This window comes from Callorhinus ursinus, unplaced genomic scaffold, assembly GCF_003265705.2.
Source record: "Callorhinus ursinus isolate GAN/ISIS: 27379988/994484 unplaced genomic scaffold, GSC_fseal_2.0 scaffold9, whole genome shotgun sequence".
Lineage (NCBI taxonomy): Eukaryota > Metazoa > Chordata > Mammalia > Carnivora > Otariidae > Callorhinus > Callorhinus ursinus.
In genome coordinates, this window is record NW_027397071.1 from 61231476 (window position 1) to 61253468 (window position 21993).

Genomic DNA, 21993 nt, shown 5'->3' on the forward strand with positions numbered 1-21993 from the left:
TTCTATATTTAAATATCTTCCTGAAGGAAGTAAATTTAATGCCATCCTTGTAGTATTCAAGTCAGGAATTATGGAGTTGTGTTTTTTGAGCTTCTGGGTAATAGAAAAGCCATAGACTCTACCTTAAACATATAGAAGAAACTCAATACAGTAGCCTACCAGGATTTTCCCTAATTGTTCTCTTGTTCAGTCACTTAAAAAATGTTTAAGTTGATTTATGTCAGATTATGCTATGTATTAATAGTATTTAAAAAAACATAACATTGGTGATCTCAAGGACTTTACAATTTAGTGAGTCATACAAGTAACAAAAACTTAAAATATGGTTTGAAAATGCTATGATAAGGTGTGCAAAAACATAGCAAAGAGGTATCCTAACTGTAACTATGATGGCTTGGGAAGGTTTTTTGGATGAGATACTAATTGAATCAAGACTTAAATTGTGTGTAAAGTACTCAGGAAAATTTGGTGTAGGATAAAGGGGTGAAAAGAATATTCTAGGCAGAGAACAGCATTTGCAAAGGCAAAGTTTCAAGAGTGTGTGGCATATTATTAAAAACACTAAGTACTTAGGTATAACAAGTAATCAGAAGCCTGTTGGTAGAATGAATAAATATTTCTGGAAAGACAAAGTCCAAGTCAAGAAGTATCTTCAATGAAATCCTATAACTTAAGTATTTATTCTGAATATGATACATTGTCAGATGTTTAATTATAGCCATCCTACCATTTTTACTTAAGCTATAACATGCATGTAGCAAAATATATTAAGTGTATAACTATGAATTTTTTATTCCTCAGTTTTGTTATTTTTTATTCAAGTATAATTAACAGTGTTATATTAGTTTCAGGTATATAATATAACGATTCAACATTTCTATACATTACTCAGTGCTCATCATGATTAGTGTACTCTAAATCCCTTTTATCTGTTATCTATTTCACATATCCCCCCCACCTCCCCTCTGCCAACTACCAGTTGATTCCCTATATTTGAGTCTATTTGTCTCTTTTTTCTTTGTTCATTTGTTTTATTTTTTAATTTCCACATGTAAGTGAAATCATATGGTATTTGTCTTTCTCTGTCTGACTAATTCCACTAAGCATTGTACCTTCTAGATCCATCCATGTTGTTGCAAATGGCAAGATCTCATTCGTTTTTACGGTTGAATAATATTCCATTATATATATGTGTGCCACATCTTTATCTACTCATCTACCAATGGACACTTGGGTTGCTTCCATATCTCGGCTATTGTAAATAATGCTGCAGTAAACATAGGGGTTCATATTCTTTTGAATTAGCATTTTTGTTTTCTTCAGGTAAATACCTAGTAGTGAAATTACTGGACCATATGGAAGTTCTATTTTATATTTTTTAAAAGAATCTCCATACTGTTTTTTCACAGTGGCTGCATCAATTTGCATTCCCACAAATAGTGAACCAGAGTTCTTTTTTCTCCACATCCTCACCAACACTTGTTATTTCTGTCTTTTGATTCTAGCCATTCTAACAGGTATGAGGTGGTATCTCGTTGTTTTGATTTGCACTTCCCTAATGATTAGTGGTGTTGAGAATCTTTTCATGTGTCTGTTGACCATTTGTATGTCTTCTTTGGAAAAATGCCTATTCAGGTCCTTTGCCCATTTTAATAGGATTATTTATTTTTTTGGTGTTGAGTTGTGTAAGTTCTTTTTATATTTTGGATTTTAACACTTTATCAGATATATCATTTGCAAATATATTCTCCCATTTGGAAGATTGCCTTGTCATTTTGTTGATGACTTCCTTCACTGTGCAAAAGTTTTTTGTTTTGATATAGTCCCTATAGTTTTATTTTTGTTTTTGTTTCCCTTGCCTGAGGAGACATATCTAGAAAAATGTTTCTATGGCTGATGTCAAAGAAATTACTGCTTATGTTTTCTTCTAGGAGTTTTACGGTTTCAGGTCTCACGTTCACATCTTTATTCCATTTTTAATTTATTTTTGTGTATAGTGTAAGAAAGTGGTCCAGTTTCATTCTTTTGCATGTAGCTGTCCAGTTTTCCCAGCATCATTTGTTGAAGAGACTGTCTTTTCCTCATTGTATATTCTTGACTCCTTTGTCATAGATCAATTGACCATGTAAGTGTGAGTTTACTTCTGGGCTCTCTATTCTGTTCTATTGATCTTTGTGTCTATTTTTTTGCCATTACCATACTGTTTTGATTACTACAGTTGTGAGGTAAATCTTGAAATCCGGGATTGTGATATCTCCAGTTTTGTTCTTTACCAAGATTGCTTTGGCTATTCAGTCTTCTGTGGTTCCATACAAATTTTAGTATTACTTGTTCTAGTTCGGTTGAAAATGTTCTTGGTATTCTAATAGGGATTGCATCAAATCTGTAGGTTGCTTTGGGTAATATGGACATTTTAACAATATTGGTTCTTCCAATCCATGAGCATGGAATATTTTTCTATTTGTGTCATCTACAATTTATTTCTTTATTTCTTTTTTTTTCAGTGTGCATTTTCCCCCTGAACTCTATTTTTATTTATTTAATTTTTTATTTAAATTCAATTTAGGTAACATATATATAGTATATTATTAGTTTCAGGGGTAGAATTTAGTGATTTGTCTGTTGCATATAACACCCAGTGCTAATTACATCAAGTGCCCTCCTTAATGCCCTTCCTCCAATTACCCCATCCCCCCACCCAATTTATTTCATTCAGTGATTTATAGTTTTCAGAGTACAGATCTTTCACCTCCTCATTTAAGTTTATTCCTAGGTATTATATTCTTTTGGTGCAATTGTAAATGGGATTATTTTCTTAATTTTTCTCCTACTTCATTATTAGTGTATAGAAGTGAAATGGGTTTCTGTATATTAATTTTATATGCTGTGACTTTACTGAGTTCATTTATCAGTTCTAGTAGCTTTTTAGTGGAGTCCTTAGAGTTTTAAAAATAAACACCTTTTTAACTATTACCCATAGTAAGATGTGCAATATTTCCCACACTCTAGGTTTTCACATACCCCTTCCCTATCTATAACCACCCCTTACCCAGGTAACCACTATTCTAACATATTACCATGGATTAGTTTTGCCTGTTCTTGTGCTTTTTTAAGACTCTCTTCTTTCACTCAACACAAAATTTGTGGGAAGCACCCAGGTTAATGCATGTAATACTAGTGTTTTTTCTTATTGCTGTGTAGTCTATGATTTTATCACAGTTGTGTATCCATTTTACTGTTCACTAACATTTACATTGTTCTCTAGTTTTTTGTTACAATAAAACTACTATAAAGATTTTTTTTGATGTGTTGATACTTTGTTTGCATTCTTTGTTAGATCTGTTGGGTGGATTCTCCTGGAGTGAAATTGGATGTTTAGGTTTAATAGTTACTGCCAAAAAGTTTTCTGAAGTGGTTATGCCAGTTTACACACTAACCAGCAATGTATAAGATTTCTTTTTTTGTTTGTTTGTTTTTTCCTTCAATTTTTTTATTTAAAGTCTTGTTAGTTAACACACAGCACTATACTAGTTTCAGGAGTAGAATTCAGTGATTCATCACTTATATACAACACCCAGTGCTCAACATGACAAATGCCCTCCTTAATACCCATCACCCATCTAGCCCAACACCCACCGACCTCCCTCCATCAACCCTCAATTTGTTCTCTATCTTTAAGAGTCTTTTATGGTCTCTCTCTCTCTTTCTGTCTCTCTCTTTCTTTTTGAGCCCAAATGTCCATTGACTGATGAATAGATAAAGAAGATGTGGTATATATACACAATGGAATATTACTCAGCCATGGGAAAAAGGATGAAATCTTCCCATTCACAATGATATGAATGGAGCTAGAGTGTATTATGCTAAGTGAAATAAGTCAGTCAGAGAGAGACAAATACCATACGCTTTCATTCATATGTGGAATTTAAGAAACAATACAGATGAACATGTGGGAGGGGGAAAAAGATTTCTATTTGATCCATATCTTCATCAATACTTGCTAGCCTTTTACATTACTAGCTATTCTGGTGGATGCAAACTGGTATTTCATTGTAGTTTTGTTTTGGTTTTTATTTTAGATTTTATTTTTAAGTAATCTCTACACCCAACATGGGGCTCAAAGTCACAACCCTGAGATCAAGAATTGCATGCTCTACTGACTGAGCCAGCCAGGTGCCCCTCACTGTAGTTTTAAAGTGCATTTCCCTGGTAATAATGATGTTGATTTTTATTGGTCATTTGGATATCTTCTTTCAGAAGTACTTGTTCAATTCTTTTGTTATTTTTTAATTAATTTTTTTCCCTTTCATCTTCTTTGTAGAAGTTCTTTGTAAACTCAGGATACCAGTCCTTTGTTAGATGTATGTACTGTGAATATCTACTCTGGACTGTAGTCTTCCTTTGTACTGTCTTACTAGTGTTTTTGATGAACTGACTTTCTTAATTAAGTTTAATTTATTAATTTTTATTTTAGAGTTAGTGTTTGTGGCCTGTTTAAATCCTTGCCTACCATAAGATCATAAAGATAGTCTCCTATATTTGCCTCTCTAAACTTAACTGTTTTAGCCTTCACATTTAGAATCATGGTTCATCTCAGCTAATTCTTATAGATGGTATGAATAGGGGTTAAGTTTCATTGTTTCTCAAACAGGTGTCCACTTTACCTAGCACTATTTTTTAAAAAATCCTTCTGCCACTTAATTGCAGTTATAGCTTCATTGTAAATCAAATGACTATATATGTGTGAATCTATTTCTGAACTCTATACTGTAACAGTGTTGGTCTATATGTCTATTGTCTTAGTTCAGACTGCTATAACAAATTACTATAGACTGGCTGGTGTGAACAAAAATTTGTTTCCCACAGTTCTGGAGGCTGGAAGGTCCAAGATCAAGATGCCCACAGAGCCAGTGTCTGGTGAGAGCCTGCTTCCTAGTCTGCAGATAGCTCTCTTTGAGTATCCTTACTTAGTGGAGAGCAAAGAAATAAGGAGCAAACTCTCCTGTCTCTTCTTATAGGGGCACTAATCCCAGTTACGATGGCTCCATTCAAGACCTAATTATATTCCAAAGGCCCTACATCCTAATATTACCAAACTGGAGGTTAGAATTTTAACATATGAATGGGGGGAGGGACACAAATGTCTATTCTTTAGCCACTACCACAGTGTATTAACTAATGTACCTTTAAAGTAAATCTTCAAATCTTGTTGCTATTCAGGATTATGTTGGCTATCGTTAAGTCCTTTGCATTTCCATATAAATTTTAGAATCAGTTTGTCAAACCTTCACAAAACTCAAACTTTTTTGGGATTTTGATTAGGACTGTGTTTGACACATAGATAAAATTGTGAGGAATTGACATCTTAATGATATTGAAGTTTTCTTCTCTGTGAACATGAATTATCTGTCTTTATGAAGGTCTTTAATTTCTCTAAGAAATGTTTTATAGTTTTCAGTGTAGCGGCCTTTCACATCTTTGTTAGATTTATTCCTAGGATTTATTTTGCTCTTGTTATTGTCAATGGTGTAGCTTTATAAATTTTATTTTCCATTATTTATACCTAACATATAGAAATATAATTAATTGTTACATAATAACCTTGCATCTAGACATCCTGCCAAAATCAGTTATATTTTGTATATTTTCTTGGGTTTGCTATATATAATCATATTATCTTTAAATACAACTTTTATTTTCTATCCAATCTTCATACATTGCAGAATTTTTCTTATCACACTGCCTAAGGCCTCTAGTATAATAATAGCTTATAGTGAACATTGATGTCACCTTCTCAAATTTAGAAGAGACATAACCTAAGTGTAGGTTTTGTGTAGATAACTTTTATCAGATTTTAAAAGTTCCCTTTCTTCTTAGTTTTTATCATGAATTCATGTTGGACTTTTTAGAAAATGCTTTTGCTGCTGCTGCTGCTGCTGCTGCTAATAAAATGATTGTTTTCCTTTTTATTCTGTTATGTGGTAAATTAAATTAATTGATTTTTCAAATGTTAAACTATGCTTGCTTCCTGAATAAATCTAACTTGGTCATGATATGTTATCCTTTTTACATATCACAGGGTTTGATTTGTTAATACTTTTTTTTTTTAGAATTTTGGCATCTAGTTTCATGGGAGATATTGGCCAATAATTTTACTTTTTTACAATGTTTTTATCAGATTTTATAATTAGGGTTATGCTGGCTACATAAAACAAGTTGTAAAGTGTTCACTCTTTCACTATAGTCTGAAGGAGATTGTTAATATTGTTATTATTTCCTTCCTTAAATGTTAGCAATAATTTACCAGTGAAGCCATATGTGCCTGGAGTTTTTTTTGTGTGGAAAGGGTTTCAGTTTTGAATATAATTTCTTTAACAGGTATAAGACCATTCAGATTTTTTTTCTTTTTCTTTCTTCCTTGTTTTTCCTTTTGCTTTCTCTTCTTCTTCTTCTTCTTCTTCTTCTTCTTCTTCTTCTTCTTCTTCTTCTTTTTTTGCTTTATATGTTTTGAAGCTATGTTATTAAGTGTATATAAACTTAGGCTTGTTGTATATTGCTTTTGAATCAGTACTTTTAATCATTATCAAATGTCCCCTTTTATATCTAACAATACTTTTTGTCTTAGGTTCACTTTTTCCCATGTTAACATAGCTGTAAGTTTTCTTTGATTAGGGTTTATTTTCGACCTTTACCTGTTCTCGTCTTTATAGCATGTCTCCTGTAAACAATGTATTATCAGGTCTTGTTTTTTAGTCATTCTTACAATACTTTTCTTTTAATCAGTGTCCATGTACATTTAAGTACTGATATATTTAGATTTAAACCTATCATCTTGCTATGTTTTCTATTTGTTTCATCTATGTTTCCTTATTTCTCCTTTCCTATAGTCCTCATCTTCTTCTTTTAGACTAGTGAATTTTTAGTTACACACTTGATATTATTATATTAAGGATCACTTTAAAGCAGGATTTCCTCAGCCTCAGCACTATTGACATTTTGGAACAGATAATTCTTTGTTGTGGAGACTGTCCTGTGCATTACAGGGTATTTACTAGCATCCAAGACCTGACCCAGTAGCAGCATCTTTCCACCCAAGGTTGTAACATCCCCAAGTTTCCAAGACATTTCTAAATGTTCCCTGGGTTGGCCAAATTAATCCTGTTTGAGAACCACTGCTCTAAATTAGTGCAATCTAACAGAAATATAACACAAGTTACATATGTAATTTTAAAATTTCTGGTACCCACATTAATAAAGCAAAAAGAAAGAGGTGAAATTACTTTAAACAATTTATCTAACCAAATATATTTAAGATATTAGCATTTCAACATGTAATCAATATCAAAAATGTTAATGAGATATTTTACATTCTTTTTTTCATACCATGTCTTCTAAATCTGGTGAGTTTTACTTTTGCAGTGCATCTTAATTTGAACTAGCTACCACAGGGCACCTGGCTGGCTCAGGCAGTGGAGCATGCAACTTTTTAATCTCAGGGTCCTAAGTTCAAGCCCCACATTGAGCGCAAGCCTACTTAAAAAAAAGAAGAAGGAGAAGAACAACTAGCTACATCAAGTACTTAATAGCCACATGCAGCCTAGTAGCTACCAAATTGGACAAAACTCTAGAGATGTCGATATTTATTCTTGACTTATTATAATCGTTAGCACATAAGTCAGGAAATTCAGTCAAAGTAAATCAGTACTTCTATCACAATAGAAGAATCTTACAATAGTTTAGCTCCATTTTTTCCTGTCCTCCCTTTGTGACGTTGTTGTCACATGTTTTATTTCTACATATGTAATAAAACCTGCAAGACATCATTGTTGCTTTTTAAAAATCTGTATTCTTTTGTACTAACCCACATATTTACCCTTATGGTATTATTTATTCCTTTCTGTAGTTCTGTACTTCTGGGATCATTTCCTTTAACTTGAAAATCTTTTAGAATTTATTATTGTGTGAGGCTATTGGCAACAAAGTCATTTAGCTTTCCTTTTGTCTTTCTGCTACCTTATTTTAAAGAATATTTTTTCTGGGTACAGAATTCTAGTTTGGGAGGGTGTTTGTTTGTTTAGCCATTTAATGATGCCATTACGTGGTCTTTTTGGTTTCAGCTGACAGTCAGTTTGAAATCTTACTGTTGCTCTTTTAAAGAGAATTCTTTCTTTTTCTCTGGATGCTTTAAAGATTTTAGTTCTTTTTTTGAGCAGCATATCTTCTTTATCCATTCATCAGTCAGTCAAAGGACATTTGGGCTCTTTCTATAATTTGGCTATTGTTGATAATGCTGCTATAAACATCAGGGTGCATGTATCCCTTTGTAGCAGTATTTTTTGGGTAAATACCTAGTAGTGCAATTGCTGGATTGTAGGGTTGTTCTGTTTTCAACTTTTTGAGGAGCCTCCATACTGTTTTACAGAGTGGATGCACCAGTTGCTTTCCCACCAACAGTGTAAGAGGGTTCCCTTTCTCAGCATCCTCACCAACACCTGTTGTTTCCTGTGTTGTTAATTTTAGCCATTCTGACTGGTGTGAGGTGATATTTCATTGTAGGTTTGATTTGTATTTCCCTGATGATCAATGATGATCAATGATGCTCATGTGTCTGTTAACCATCTGTATGTTTTCTTTGGAAAAATGTCTATTCATGTCTTCTGCCTATTTTTAAATTGGATTATTCATTTTTTGGGTGTTGAGTTTGATAAAATCTTTATAGATTTGGATACTAACCCTTTATCAGATATGTCGTTTGCAAATATCTTCTCTCATTCCATGGGTTGCCTTTTAGTTTTGTTGATTGTTTCCTTCAGTGGGCAGAAGCTTTTTATTTTTATGAAGTCCCAATAATTTATTTTTACTTTTGTTTCCCTTGCATCAGGAGACATAACTAGTAAGAAGTTTCTATGGCCAATGTCAAAAAGGGTACTGCCTGTGTTCTCCTCTAGTATTTTGATGGTTTCCTGTCTCACATTTTGGTCTTTCATCCATTTTGAATTTATTTTTGTGTGTGGTGTAAGAAAGTAACCCAGTTTCATTGTTTTGCTTGTGGCTGTTCAGTTTTCCTCATACAATTTGTTGAAGAGACTATCTCTTTTCCATTGGATATTTTTTCTTGCTTTGTTGAAGATTATTTGACCGTAGTGTCATGGGTTCATTTCTGGGTTTTCCACTGTGTTCCATTGATGTAAGAGTGTGTGACTCTTGATCTTGAGGTTTTAAGTTTGAACCCCGCATTGGATGTAGAGATTACCTAAAAATAAAATCTTCTAAAATAAAATAAAATAAAAATCTCTTCAAGTTTTTTTTTTAAAGATTTTATTTATTTGAGAGAGAGAGAGAGAGAGAGAGAGCATATGAGTGGGAGAGGGTCAGAGGGAGAAGCAGACTCCCTGCCAAGCAGGGAGTCCGATGCGGAACTCAATCCAGAGACTCCAGATCATGACCTGAGCCGAAGGCAGTCACTTAACCAACTGAGCCACTCGGGTGCCCTCTCTTCAAGTTTTAAAACCATATTTGTTAATAGTGATTTTAAAGTCCTTATCTACTATTTCCAACATATGTATCATCTGTGGTTCTGGCTTTGTTTGCTTTTTATCTTGATTATTGGTGTCATTTTTTCTCTTAATGTGTATTGTAATTTTTAATTATATGCAGACATTTTGTATAATGTGACCATAGAGAGTACTGGTGATGTTATTTTCTCCCAGGGATAGTTCACGCTTTTCTCTGCTAAATAAATGAATTAAGGTAAAGATCACTTCAGTACAATTTGGAAATGAACCAGGTGAAAGCTGAATTATACTTATAGTGAAACTCAGTACATCTCTGATTTATCCCTGATCCTTAGAAGGGGCCTCTAAGCTTTTAATTGGAATTTTAGTAAGTCTGCAGACTGACCTACTGTGGGAAAAGCCTAACACACTACTGGACATTCATTCAGAGGTTTGAACAACATGAAACCACAAGAGATTTCACTCTACCTTTTCAGCCCAGCCCCATCCTTCAGTGTGACCATTCCAGACTTTTGACTGAAAGACTGGTGAGTCTCTGTCTCCTCAGCTTGCAAAATTTCTTTGGAAATTTTTACGTTTTAAACTTAATCTTTTCTTCTCTTTTCATACAGATATGAAATCTGGCCAATTTATTGGGAGGGAGAACTGCTGTGTGTTTGTTGCAGGCCTATTTACTTTAGCAAGATTCTTTGTCTTCCTGCCCCATGCAATTTCACTTTTGCTCCCTGGCCCAGGCCCTCCAGCTACCTGCTCTACTCAGTTAGAAAATGTCCCATATGATAAACTGGCTCCATATTTGGGGTACCTCTATTTTGTTTTCCAAATTTTTATTTAAATTCTAAGCATTAACATATAGTGTAATATTGGTTTAAGGAGTAGAATTTAGTGATTCATCACTTACATATAACACCCAGTGCTCACCATAACAAGTGCCCTCCTTAATACTCATCACCCATTTAGCCCATCCCCCCCATCAACCCTCAGTTTGTTCTCTTTCATTAAGACTCTCTTATGGTGGGACATCTGGGTGGCTCAGTTGGTTAAGCATCTACCTTTGGCTCAGGTCATGATCCCAAGGCCCTGGGATCAAGTCCCATATCCACCTCCTTGCTCAGAGGGTAGCCTGCTTTTCCCTCTGCCTGCCACTCCCCCTGCTGGTGCTTGCTCTCTCTCTCTCTGACAAATAAATAAACAAAATCTTAAAAAAAAAAGTTCTTATGGTTTATTTCCCTCTCTTTCTCTCTCTCTTTTTTTTCCTATTTGGTGTACCTTTAAATTCCAATCCATCATGCTAGCCAGTGTGGTTGTCAAATGCTTTTCTGCTTCTTTTTTCTTCCAGGGGAGTCCCTCTAACTAGGCCAAGCCCAATTTCTCAGTGTTTAGAATTAGCAAATATAATGAGGAAGAAAACTGTTGGCTGTTATCAGCTTATCTGGAGAGGACTCTTCCCATTAAAAGTTTAATTCATCTAAATGAAAACTGATGTATTTAAAAATATTTTTGGAATTTATATATTTGTTACAGCGGAACATTGGTTTATCTTTCCCACTGTATCCTATCCACAAGTGGAATTATCATGATTTAAAGAGAATTTTCCAGGTTATGAATTAAGTCGAACTGTTTTCATGTATTTATCGACATTGGATTTTCCTTTTTGTGAACTATTTGTTACATCTTTTGCCCCTTTTTTCTACTGAGTTATCTACTTTTCAAAAAGATTTATTCATTTATTTATTTATTTTAGAGAGAGATTGAGAGAGAGAGAGCAGGGAGATGGGGCAGAGGGAGGAGAGAGAGTCCCAAGCAGACTCTGCACTAAGTGCAGAGACCAACGTGGGACTAGATCTCATGACCCTGAGATCACGATCTGAGCTGAAACCAAGAGTCAGTCACTTAACCAGCTGAACCACCCAGGCACTCCTACTTTTTAATGATTTAAAGGAGTTTTTTATATATTCTTCTAGAATGGGTCCTTTGTAAGTTTTATGTATTGCAAATATATTCTCTCCCTCTGTGGCTTTTTCCCCCCCAATTTTCTATGGATATGTAATATATCATAATAAAAAAGTTTTAAACCTATTTTAGACATGTTGAGATTAAAATGCCAGTAGACAATCCAAGTGGGAATATGTAGGCCACAGTTACAGATTCGGGAGTATATTTGGCACTTTCTATGCATTGCCTCGGATTTTCCACTAGACTTCCTGGCCCTCAGCTGCTTGGTCAGCCCTTGCTACTGCCTGTTTGGTCAATTATACAGACTGCAATGGATCCAAGTTGTTTCACAACTGAATCTTGAAGTTTGTTTCACAACTGAATCTTGAAGTCTCCTTCTCCATCCACAAATTCCAGACTCGAGTGAAGGATCGTGCCATAGAGTATGAGATCTTGCTTACCTAGAAAGTATAGGAGAGGCCAAATGACTGGAAAGTATAGGGTAGTTAACTCTCTCGGGGGAAAACTTTGACAATGGGGACAGGACAAAGGAGTGTCCAGCCAGTAGATTCTCTTTCCATTCTGCTCCAATAGACTTCACTGGGTCTGGTGTTTCTGTATAACCTGTCTGGAGATACCGTTTGGATAAATTTCTGGCTAACTTTGAGAAGTAATGGCCAGCTTAGCAATGTAATACATTGTATTTGCTACCAATTTTTCCCTACCTCACTGCCCTTTTTCCTCAGTCTATTTTTTTTTTAAGATTTACTTATTTATTTTAGAGAGAGTGAGAGAGTGAGCATGCATGAGCAGGGGAGGGGCAGAGGAAGAGAGAGAATCCCAGCAGACTCCCCATTGAGCACAGAGCTGAAGTCAAGCATCAGATGCTTACCGGACTGAGCCACCCAGGTGCCCCTCTTTTTCCTCAGTCTTAAATTAATAATTCAGCTTTGCCTCAGGATTTGTTTTCTAGGGAACACAGGTGAATATAACTTGTAAGTTAGTAGTCCTTCCTTCTCAGCTTTAAATTCTATCTACTTGGGACACCTGGTTAAGCGTCTGCCTTCAGCTCAGGTCATGATCCCAGGATCCTGGGATCAAGTCCTGCATCGGGCTCCTTGCTCAGCAAGGAGCCTGCTTCTCCCTCTGCCTGCCACTCCCCCAGCTTGTGCATGCTCTCTTTCTCTCTCTGACAAATCAATAAATAAAACCTTTAAATTCTATCCACTCTGAAGTATCCAATGTTATTTTCAAGTCCTGCTTAAATGCTGCCCCTCCATTTTACTTCCTAGGTTCTTTTTTTCACTCAACTCTCAAATAACTTTTCTTCTTTTCCTGTGTCACTTATCATATTCCACCTTATAATTGTAGCCTCTTTACTAACAACCTGGACCTGATATAGTGCTACCAGAAAGTAATTTTATTATTTCCCCCTGATTCCTTCAAGACTACTCTCAACTTTTTCTTTTCCATCCTTGGATGACATCTCAGGAAGTTCCATAGCTTTTCGGGTTACTCTCAGTAATTAAAAAAAAAAAATCCACCTGGTCCAATAAATGAAGTCTTTTGTTTGAAACTAAAAATGTCCAGTCCAAACTCTCCTACTTCAAACTTGCACACAGCTTAAACTTCTCCTTTATCCAACTTGATCTGTGACAGATGTAAAACCCTGTGTTGGGGAGAGTAACGTAATTGACTTCTGTTCTACTTTACCACCTTGCTCTTTCACTCCTCCTTCCCTATTCACTAGGGTATATCTGGATTGGAACAAGGGAGAGGGAGGAGAGGGAAGAGGCAGAAAAATCTCACTTAACTGGGAAGTTATAATCTGCCTTCAGGGTCTTCTTTATGGCAGTTGCATAATTAGTGGCTCTCTCTTTCATAAAGTACATTTGTGGGCTTTTTCAAGACCCTTTCTTTCAATTCCTAGGGATCCTCTCAGCAATAGCCAATTACTCTCCCAGCTTATTAGTTACAACTCCCCTCAACCTTAGTTTCTTTTTTTTTTTAAAGATTTTATTTATTCATTTGACAGAGAGAGAAAGATAGCGAGAGCAGGAACACAAGCAGGGGGAGTGGGAGAATGAGAAGCAGGCTTCCCGCCAAGCAGGGAGCCCAATGCGGGGCTCGATCCCAGGACCCTGGGATCATGACCTGAGCCGAAGGCAGACACTTAACGACTGAGCCACCCAGGCACCCTCAACCTTAGTTTCTAACAGTTCACCTATCTATTGAAGTCACCTCACCCTCCAATCAGTCCTGTATGGAGTCTCTCTCAAGAAAACCCAAGCAGGTTCACTGGCATTCTTCAGAGCAGTGGCAAGAATTGAAGTCAAACTTCAGTAAGTTGGGCACAAAATTTTCTTACATTTATTCTGAGTTCAGTGCCTTGACATTCAATAATTGTTAAATTTTGTTATTCAGGGACCCTCTGAATATTTTAATACCTCTGCCAGAATTTGAGGTGTGGCACAAAACTCTCAGCCTTTGGCAGGATTTCTTCCCTCTTGCAATATTCACTACTTTACCACAAACTTCTTCCTCGGGACCATGAGAAACAATCTTGTGATGCCATTTGTCCCTGTTTGTATCAGTTGTTATAACAAGCCCAGGTCACATAGGTCATCCCTCTTACCTGAAACTGTATTTCCATTAGACTATGTATATTTCATTACCTGACTCCTTTTCCAACCTACCTCTACCACTCACTACCATAATAGTACTCTAGACCTTGTCTTACCTGTAACTATAATCTTCCTATAATCTCAATTCCAAGCATCCTACTCTCCAACCATCATTTGTCTTTCCACTCACTCCCTCTAGGGTAGTAACTCTAATAAGTCTTAAAGCCTCCTGAGACTTATAATTTATTGTTTCTGTGACCTTTTAATTATCCTTCATCCACTTATGATCTCACAATCTCACACTTTTCTTACCTAATTTAAATTCCATGGCCAATGATTACAATTCTTCCTTTCCACACATCTTCAACCCACTTGCTTCTCTCTCATTTTGTCATATTCCTGTGACAAAACTTATTAAATTCAACTCTCTTTATACCTTTTTATTACACTCACCATGCTAAATGTGACTGGAGAAAAACCATACAACTATACTGATTATTCTTATTTTAAATTCATAATCAGGAATCAATAACCTTGATGGTGCTCAGAAATCATATTACCTGCAGTTTTTACTCTTCCATTCTCCTAGAAAACTATTTCTACCTGTTTCCTCAGATCTCCTATTCCTCCTCCCTCTTTAACACTTTCTTCTAATAATTTTACTTCCTATTTTACTTTAAAATTTGAAGCAATCAGGGACACTTGGGTGGCTCAGTCGGTTAAGCGTCTGCCTTCAGCTCAGGTCATGATCCCAGGGTCCTAGGATCAAGTCCCACTTCGGGCTCCCTGCTCAGCGGGGAGCCAGCTTTTCCCTTTGCCTGCCACTCCCTCTGCTTGTTCTGTTTCTGACAAATTAATAAATAAAATCTTTAAAAAAAGGAAGAAAGAGATCTTACTCAGCTTTGATCTCTTAAAAAAATTTAAAAAATAGAAATTGAAGCAATCATAAGAGAACCTCCATAGCTCCCTCCACACTCTCCTGGTTTCTGTGTGACATCTTTTCAGTTCCCATTGCTGGTTTCTCTTAATTTCTCTGACCTCTAAATATTTGGAAGTCCCAGGGCTCAAACATTTTACTTCCTCTTTATTCCATCTAACCTTACACTTTCAGGTATTTCATCCAGTCTAATGGCTTTAATATCATCAATGTGTGGACAATTTCCAAATTTATAACTCCAGCGAAGTCTTCTCTGAACTCCAAACTTCTGTATATTCAATTGCCTACTCATCATATCTATTTGGATATATAATAGGAGTCTCATATTTTACATCTCACTCCCAAACTTATTTTTCTTACAGTTTTTCCAATCTCCGTTCTATTTGTTTAAACTTAAAACCTTTGAGGCAAATTGTACTGGCTCTTTCTTTAAAACATATTCAAAATTTTACTGTTTATCACTATCTCCACTGCTACCATTCTGGTTCAAGTTATCTCTCCTGCCTAGATTATTGCAACAGCATCCTAACTGGTCTCTCTGTTTCTATCCTTGTCTTTGTCCTACTTCTCAACATAGCAGCCACAGTCATAGTTTTAAAATAGAAGTCAGATCATTTTATTTCTCTGCTCAAAGCTTTAATGGCTTCTTCTCATCTCACTCAGGGTAAAAGTAAGGGTCCTGACAGTAGTCTCCAAGATCATACATTATCTGCCTCACTATACCCCAGTACCTCTGATGTCATCTCTATTTTCCCCTCACTTGCTCTGCTAATTCTACAATATTTGCTTCATTACTGTTCTCTGAATATGCCCATGACAGACATGCTCTTTCCTGAGGGCCTTTTCACTTATTTTCCCTCTGCCTGGGAAAGCTTCAGAACACTCTTAACCCAGATAGCAATATGGCTTATACCTTTTAGATGTTTTCTCAAATTTTACCTATCGATTCCCTCTATGATCACCCTATTTAAAATTGCAACTCCCTCAATACTTCCTTTTCCTTTGCTGTTTTCCTCAGAGCACTTACCATCTTCTAGCATACCACAGATTTTATTTGTATATTTTGGTTTTCGTCTTGGTTCTCCCTCATAGAACAAGGGTAGAATTTTTGTCTGGTTTCTTCTTTATTCCTAGAGTCTGGAAAAGTGCTCAACCAATGATAGGCACTAAGTACATATTTGTTGACTACTCACAGGATTCCAGACTTTTTACTAGATGCTGAGCCTACTACTATGAACAGACATCATCCCTGATCTCATGGAGCTTACAGCCTGACTCAGAAAACCAACTTTAAACATAAAATTATCCAAATAAATATTCAAGTACAGTTATAATAAGACTCACTAAAGAAAAGTACTGGTTGATAAAAGCATTAAACAAGGGGCCATCTAAGCTGCTTTATGGAGTCAGGAAAGGTTTCCTCATGAAGTGATATTTAAGTTGATACCTGACTGATGAGGTGGGAAAATTGCACAAAAAGTAGAAGGAATAGCATGTACAAAAACCCTGAGGCAAGAAAGAGCTTGCCCTTTTCACAGAACTGCAAAATCTGTAAGGTTATTGGAATATAGTGGTTGAATATATTTTCAATTTGTGTTTCTCTGAAAGCAGAGTCATAGACATGGTCTTGGATGCAGGCCGTTTATTTAGGAGGCAGGTAGTTTATTTAGGAGGTCATCCCAGGAACCAGCAGGGAGGGAACAAATAAAGTGAAATAGGGAAGGAGGAAATATAAGGGCATGTTGAGTTTTTGTAATCCACTTTAAAGAAGCTGGAGCATTTTATCCATGAACCCCACATCCTATCAATTACAAGTTGCCCCAGAAGAGGTTAAATCCCCCCACTCATCTGTGTTGTGCTTGTCAAATGGGCTAAGCAAGCTCTCATGATGTCTGGAGAGGGCCCTAGGGAAGAATATAGGAAAATATTTGAATAGGACAAGGGAAATGTGAAGTGATTTGGGATGACCTCGTAGATATGGCTAACGTCAGAGATGGGCTGTGGGTATGTGATATGGGTAGTACCAAAGACATCTGCTACAGAGGAGGAGAATGCCATTATTATATTTTTTTTCTAATTAAGAATGGTGTTACCTCAGAACATGAACATCTAAATTTGGAATAATTACATTTCAGTGCCTAATCTTTTTCCATTTCAAAATCAAATTCAGTTTTTAGTCTAGTTGGGATGCAGTGAGAATATTTTTTACACTTATATTTATTGATTGATTTCCTAGTACATGAACTGCCCTCATGGAATTTAGTCTATTTGGAGAGATAAGACAATTTGTAATTTTGTAAGATATACAAATTGGTGAATGATTCAGTAAAATATAAAAACTTAAGTGCCATATATAGAGATATGGAGTGTTCAAGAAAGGAGAACATTCTCAATCTCATTCTTTTTTTTTTAAGATTTTACTTATTTATTTGAGAGAGAGAGATAGCGACAGAGAAAGCGAGAGAGCACGAGTGGGTAGGAGAGGGAGAAAGAGGCTCTTCGTTGAGCAGGGAGCCCGATATGGGGCTCAGTCCCAGGACCTGAGACAAAGGGAGATGCTTAACCGACTGAGCCACCCAGGTGCCCCTTAACCTCATTCTTAAAATATTAAATTGTTATTACTATAAGCAGTGGTGAATTAGTGTATTTGACACAAGAATTGGGTCATTTTATTAACATATTTCTCCTCTAGGTAACAAAATTGTTTTTAGTAAAAATCAGAAAATGAAATAAATAATCATAATGGCCAGAAAATAAATATGGACAGTGAAAATCTTTTTTTTTTAAGATTTAATTTATTTTCTGACACAGAGAGAGAGACAGTGAGAGAGGGAACACAAGCAGGGGGAGTGGGAGAGGAAGAAGCAGGCTTCCCGCCGAGCAGGGAGCCTGATGCGGGGCTCGATCCCAGGACTGAGCCACACAGGCACCCCCGGACAGTGAAAATCTTTTATTTTTGAAATATAATACACATATAGCATTATATTAGTTTCATGTATACAACATAACGATTTGACATTTGTATATATTGTGAAATGATTACCACAATAAATATAACTAGCATCCATCACCACATAGTTACAATTTTTTTCCTGTGATAAGAACTTTTAAGATCTCTCTTAGCAACTTTCAAATATACAATACAGTATTGTTAACTATAGTCACCATGCTGTACATCACATCTCCAGGACTTATTTATCTTATAACTGAAAACTTTGTACCCTTTGACCACTTACACACATTTCACCCACCCCCACCTCTAGTAACCACCAATCTGTTCTCTGTATCTATGAGCTTGTTTTTTTTTTTTTTTTTTTTTTTTTTGGGTTTTTTTTTCCAGGAACATTTTATTTTTATTTATTAATCATACTTGGCTCTTATAAATCAAAATGCATTGGCTTTTTTAAAAAAAATTATTATTATGTTCAATTAGCCGACATATAGTCATCATTAGTTTTTGAAGTAGTATTCAACAATTCACTAGTTGCATGTAACACTCAGTGCTCAACACCACATATGCCCTCCTTAATACTATGAGCTTAGTTTTTGTTTGTTTATTTGTTCATTTAGATTCCACATGTAAGTGAGATTAATGGTTTTGTCTTTCTCTGTCTGACTTACCTCAGTTACCATAATTTACTCAAGGTCCATCCATATCATTGCAAATGGGAAAATTTCCTTTTTATGGCTGAATAACATTCCATTGTGTGTATATATATATATGTATATATATACATATATGTACACACACACATATATATATCCATTGGCTATCTATCTATCTATCTATCCATTCATCCATCAATGGACACTAGGTTTATTTCCATATCTTGGCTATTTTAAATAATGCTGCAGTGAACATGGGGGTGCATATGTCTTTTCAAGTTAGTGTTTTCATTTCCTTTGGATAAATACCCAGAAGTGGAATTGCTGGATCATATGGTAATTCTTTTTAATTTTTTTGAAGAGCCTCTATATTGTTTTACATAATGACTGCACCAATTTTGCATTTCCACCAACAGTACACAAGGGTTCCCTTTTCTCTACATCCTCACCAGCACTTGTTATTTTTGTCTTTTTGATAATAGTCATTCTAACAGCTGTGAAGTGATATCTCATTGTGGTTTTGATTTGCATTTCCTTGAAGATTAGTCATGTTGAGCACATTTTCATGTATCTGTTGGCCATCCATGTCTTCTTTGTAAAAATGTCTACTCAGATCCTCTGCCCATTTTTTTAATACTTTGCCTATCCAGCACACATTTATTTTTTTATTTAGATTTAAATAGCTAACATATAGTACATCATTAGTTCAGATGTAGTGTTCAGTTATTCATCAGTTGCATGTAACACCCAGTGTTCATCACATCATGTGCCCTCCTTAATGCCCATCACCCAGTTATCCCATCCCCCCACCCAACTCCCCTCCAGCAACCCTCAGTTTGTTTCCTACAGTTAAGAGTCTCTCATGGTTTGTCTTCCTCTCTGATTTCTTCCCATTCAGATTTCCCTCCCTTCCCTTATGACCCTCTGCACTGTTTCTTTTTTTTCTTTCTAGAAAGTCTTTATTTGTCTGTTATGAATAATTGTTTTTTGTGGTTATCCCAAATGATTTTATAAATTTCATAATTTTTATATGCCTGACTGGTATCCATGAAATATCAAAAGTACAATCCCCATCCAAAGAAACAAATGGACGTACTGAAAGACTCTGATTAAATTGATTATTTTCAGGAATAAAAGTAACTATATCCTCTTTCATTAATTAGATGGTGGTTTGGTAAAATTTTTATACTTTTAATGGTTTTTGGTTTTCCATGATGTTTTCTTAGGCAACATTCCACCAAATTACAGCTTTACAGAAGTTGTAGTTTCATGTATAATTCCTTAGTATGATAATCATTTTCATTTTAAAACCAGAATCAGGCTGAATGTAGCTTTCTTTCTGAATCTAAAATTTATGCTAAATTTTAATCTAAAATTTAAGACACTGATACCCTAGTGTCCCATTACCTTTAATCAGAAGTCATAACACTCTTGTTGAAAAGTAAATTATCAAACAATGAAACTTAAGGTTGTAGTAAAAGTGAAAAAAAGGAAAGGAAAAAAAAAACCCTTGTCTTTTTTATTAAGGCTTTATGGAATAGAATTTGTATTTAATCAGAATGACTAAAGACCCTTTTTTGGCAATGAAAGCAAAAGAAGCAAGTCAAATTGTTAGATCTCATTTTTTTGTCATCTACTTATACTGCAATCACAACTATGTATAGTGCATTAATATGAAATACTTTTGAAATACATAATTTTTTTAAATGGAACCTATACAAAAATCACATACTGTTGGATAGGATGTTGAAATGACTGGTGTGTAATATTTTTTAAAACCTTCATTTTTGGTCAGCACAAATTTAATTTTTTCATTTCCAGTAGGATCTCATTTTGAGGTTTAACGTGTATGAAGCCAGTATAAAGTTTTACAGTGTAGTAATTCTGGATTCCAAGTGATTTAAAATGAAAACTGAAAGGTGAAGTTTACTTAAGAATATTAATTTTCTTCTTTGGTAACATCTAAGTCTTCATCCTCTTCATCATCATCTTCTGCCTGTTGATCCTTTCTTAGTCGACAGGTAGATACCTGTCCTGTTCCAGATATACACTTAGCTGAGAGTGATCTTTGAAGAGGCGACTTTGAATTTGCTCTTACGATATCTAAACGGGATACATAATCTGGTGGATACAGAGAATTTCGGAAAACCTCCAAATCTTCTTCATCAATCTTTTGTATGTTTTGGTAGGCAGCAGTGTAGACCTGTAAAGCTTTGCCATGAAATAACATTTCAATAGTGATAAATTCTGAAAATATAGTCTTTATATCCTTTATATTCTGCTTTTCAAAATTGTCAGTAGTTTCCTCCAGATGACGAGTTGTTCAGGTAGCATCCATTGTAGCTCTCTGCAATTCAGTTTCTGCCTGTGAAATAACATGTCGATCTGATGGGTTTCGCTGACGTGTTCTTTCTAACTGAGTTAACTGTTTAGCTTCTTGATTCCTTGCTGTTAATGTTGTTTGAGGTCATCTCATTTCATTTTTACAATGGTTCCATAAGCTTTCAAAGGTTCAACTACTTTGGCTTCAAGTCTTTCAACCTCTGCTTGTCGATAATCCTGAAGTTTGGCAAACTCATCAGCAAAGTTTTTCAGGCCCTGCTTTAAATTTGGGGTCTCTGTAGGGGCATACACATTGATTTCATTCACCAGTAGGCCTGCTTTGTCTCGCAGTCTGGCAGTTTTCTGCAAAGAAAAGCAGCAAAGATTTGGCACAGCTCTCAGAAATGCTTCTCCACATTTGTGACAGCATCTTGCAGTTGTCTGGTTTGAGCGTCCCGGTTTTCCATGCTGCGCTTCAACATCTTGCCTTGCGCACGGCCGGGGACCCTGATCCCAGCCCAACAACCTCCGCTCGGAGGCCGCGGAGCATGCGCCCCCTCCGCACTGTTTCTTATAGTCCACATATGAGTGAAACCATATAATTGATTTTCTCTGATTGACTTATTTCGCTCAATACCCTCCAGTTCCATTCACGTTGATGTAAATGGTAAGATTTCATCCTTTTTGATGGCTGAGTAGCATTTTATTATATATATAAAACACATCTTCTTTATCCATTCATCTGTCCACGGACATGTGGGCTCTTTCCACAGTATGGCTATTGTTGACATTGCTGTTATATACATTGGGGTGCAAGTGCCCCTTTGATCACTACATTTGTATCTTTGGGGTAAATACCTAGTAGTGCAATTGCTGGGTCATAGGGTAGCTCCATTTTCAACTTCTTGAGGAACCTCCATACTGTTTATTAAACTCAACACCCAAAAGACAAATAATCCAGTCAAGAAATGGGCAGAAGATATGAACAGACATTTCTCCAAAGAAGACATATAAATGGCCAACAGACACATGAAAAAATGCTCAACATCAATTG

The 21993-nt window shown here is 35.7% G+C and overlaps 1 pseudogene; it reads right to left on the reverse strand.

Annotated features, from left to right (window-relative positions):
- Positions 1–20451: 20451 nt before the first annotated feature.
- On the reverse strand, positions 20452–21421 carry LOC112824066 (CBY1-interacting BAR domain-containing protein 1 pseudogene; annotated as a pseudogene).
- Positions 21422–21993: the final 572 nt, after the last annotated feature.